Below are 3,847 nucleotides of genomic sequence, written 5' to 3' on the forward strand. Positions count from 1 at the left end.
TGGGGAGGGTCGCCCCCTAACTGCATGTTTATTTCAATCAGGTTGCTGCATGCAATAGACTTTTTCAATATCACGTCTATTCGATTCTGCCCATGTTTGCACAGCACACTACAGACCTACGTTTGACTCACACCAAACTGGACAGATACAGGGAAAAGCTGGTCAGAGGAACCAGAGGGTTCCTGCACAAACAGGCATCCAGATAATATGATAAAGACAAAACCTTAATAATCACAAATCCAAAAAAAAAATAAAAATGTAGGATTACCATTAAAACAAAAAAACTGTCTGATAGGTGAAGTACTTTTTCCCTTTTTTGCAGTGATTGTTGATAGAATTGTGCAATTTTTTATACAGTACGTAGTTAGGTCTGAGTATGCCTAGAACTGTGATTCGCTTTAACTGTCGTCAGTGTCCGACATAGAAGTCCTGTGAAATGTCATAACTAGTGTATGCACACGTATATATGTTCTCTTGTACACACACTTACTTGCACACACGTACACACACACACGTACTCTTGCACCAGTACACACAGAAGTCTCTCACATGTGTACTCGGACGGCTGTCGATCTTTTTTTTTTTTTTTAAATGCACATTAACTGGGTCCGAGGAGACGCAACCAATGTGAGCTTAGACTGAGAACTGAGTTGAAATTATCCTTTTATTTTTCCACCATTGAGAAAAAGCGCACGTTTACGTCCCAGAGTGCAACCAAAGAGCTCACGTGTTCGACTTTGTTTAACAGAGACCACCTGACACACGGGATGAGGAAACTGGACGGTACGTGGGCGCAGCAGATCGGATGAGGAAAAAAAAAAAAGAGAGAGGCGTTTAGGGGCGAGGAGTCAAACTTAACACTGAAGCTACTGGACACTTGAAAAACTGAGCCCTGCACATGCTCTCGCTAAATGGGAAGGGGTAGGGATGGGTGGGAAGGAGGAGCGTTGCCGGAACATGCAGATGTGCAAACTGGGATTACCACATTTATCCAGATTTTTATTTTCCTGCAAAGCTTGAAGTAATGGACCTGCTTAAAAAAAAAAGAAAAAAAAGGTGGACATATAGATATATATTTTTGTTTTTATCAAAAGGTTATGGTGCAGTTTAAACAGGAATGGGCGGGTAGGTGGATGCAATGCATAGAAACTTTAAGTATTGACTGCTGAAGACGGGGAGGGTATGCTTTTTTTTTTTTTTTTTTTTTTTTTTTTTTTTTTTTTTTTTTTTTTTGGGAGGCTGGGCCACATTACACTGGTTTTAGCAGTTTTGTGGACAATCTGAATGGGATCCTGCATCATTGCGAGTTATCGCGTGTTACCCCTTCCCCTTTTCCTTAAATCCGTGAGTTGTGATTGGCGCCCCTGCAGTCCCTCTCCTCTCTTTTCATTTTACTCAGTTAAACTGTGTGTTTGTTTGTTTTTTCACCAAGAAATCGAAACTAAGCAACAATACGTTTTTTCTTCTTAACTGAGGCTAACCATGAGTAATAATAAGCATCCCTATGAAAGTGAATTCTGGGTATTTTTTGTGACATTTCTTTCCCCTCCCAGAAAAAAAGGTTTTCTATGTTTGTTCCTTCTCTATAATAGCTATTTGTTATGCACTACTCTTTGTATCTGACCAGTTTTCAACAGTCAGCTGTTCTTTTTGTTAAAAGACAAAAAAAAAAAAAAGAGATAAAGTGTGCTTTCTGACTGACAAGATCTTTTGCAATACCTCAATTTTGAAATATATTAGGAGAGAAAAAGATATTTTCTAAGTAAGTTTATTCAGATGAGAAATATATATTAATTTAATTCTTCAAGAGAAATGATTTAACAGATGGTTGATTTTTCTTTTTTAAATCTTATCATGCTTTTTTTTTTAAAGTTTGCTTTTATTTTAAGAATTAATTATTTTATTTTTTTGGAAAAAGACAACAACTGAAGGAGCTAGAGCTTTATACTAATAATATGTAGTTAGTGAGAGTCTACTTTATTACAGTGGCAGCGAGGGTGAGCGCCCCACTGGTCGAATCAGTCGAAACATCGGAGGGAGGAGAGCTCTTTAAGGAAATCGAATATAAGGTGCTCAAAGAGGAAAACGACACATATTTCCCACCTTTTTGTATATTTATAATCAATCATTTACTATGCTGACCAGAGTTGTGAAAGAGATCTTCTGTTCGTTATTTTTTTAAGAGAAGTTTTTTATGTTTCCTAAACGTTTGTGCTCCCTTTTTTGTTTTTGTAAGAAAAAAAAAGAGCAACCCCGATTCGTTAGCCCGACGAGAAAGACTTGTGAGAGTCACGGCTGGAGGTAGAGTGAAAAGAATGTTATTTTTACCACAAAACAGACACAAGTGTTTTCACCTGTAACTTGATCTGAAGCCCCCAAGGTGCATCAATAGACTGGTGGCCTTCTATTCTAGCAAGACTTGAATTAGTCCCTTTTTTTTTAAAGGCTAACAACCTTGATTCTTTGTCGTAATGTGCAATACTGTTTGTACTGTTTGTAGAAAAGAAGAAAACAAGAAAAAAGAGGCATAAATCTTTACTGCAGAATTATTTTCATTGCAAGCATTGTGATTCACTAAAAATCATTTTCTACTGTGTATTTACCTACTCTACCTGCTAGTACCTTCCAGTAGTAATGTAGCCTTTGTACTGAGAAATTTTCATTATTTTTAGAAAGTTTTGCTAAAAAACAAAAGAAGAATTTAAACATATTTGCATATTTTCATTTTTATTTCATGTTTTTTCTTTACAGACTTATTTCTCAACCATTAGTAGTTATTTCTGGGGGAGACTTTCATATCTGGTCAATGTCATTAATATTATTTTGTATTTTTACTTGGAATAAATTAATTTTTATTATGCTAATTCTTTAAAAGTTTATTTTTTTTCCCATTTGTTCACTTTTTCATTTTTTTGGAAGCTATGAAAAAAACCCCTTTGTAATATTGTTACTAAAGTGTCTCGTTTCTTGAAATGCTAAGCTTTATGTGTTATAACTTGCTGATGTTGCTTACATTAGTGTGAAAATGATCTAAAGATGAAAAAAAAAACCTACTCACAAAGAAACAGATTGGTGGTTGGTGATGTTTAAGTGATTCGCAATGTAAACAGATGAATGGGCAATAAAATAAAAATGGCAGAATGGAGCATACATGTAGTATGTTGTGATGTAATTGTGGAAGATGGATGACACCACTGACCGTTTACTGCTGTTGCTACTCAGTGCTATGTTCCAGTAATTGCTACTCATTAGCTCACATACTTTATTGTACTCAGCAGATCCTTCTAAAAACACCAGTGACACATGCTGTACGTGGTTCAGTCCCCACAGAGCACACCGGTTTAAGTATGAATGTAAACGTAGCTGCACTGTATGATACATATAGAAATTGGAAGGAGCATGTGTGACCTGTACAATATTAATCATTTATAGCAGGCATGGGCCTAATGTGGCTGCTCTATATATATCTGTACTTTCACCCTTTTTCCTGCCTTCAAGGAAAGAACGGTTTGACGTTTGAATATTTTATTTGAGAAAAACTGACTTCTGTCTCTCCTGCTGTATTCATCAATAAACATGGAGGCTGTTAGCTGAACCAAGCATTGAACATAGCTGCAGAAATGAATTTGTAAAACTGCATCTCGTTCGATTTTGTTCTTTACAGATTTGTTAAGGAGATAGTATTGTAGCTTGGTGAGCTTTAGTGGTCTGAGGTGAGAGGTTTTTTTGGGGGCCAGTTTGCTTTAAGCTGTGGTCATTATGTAGGGCGAATCAAAAAGTTGCTTTTGGATTTTTTTCCCACAATACAAAGAGGAAAAAGTAAGAATTTTGAGATTAAAAAAAAAAA

The sequence above is a fragment of the Haplochromis burtoni genome, unplaced genomic scaffold (assembly GCF_018398535.1).
Source record: "Haplochromis burtoni strain Fernald_Lab_line unplaced genomic scaffold, NCSU_Asbu1 Contig_170, whole genome shotgun sequence".
NCBI lineage: Eukaryota > Metazoa > Chordata > Actinopteri > Cichliformes > Cichlidae > Haplochromis > Haplochromis burtoni.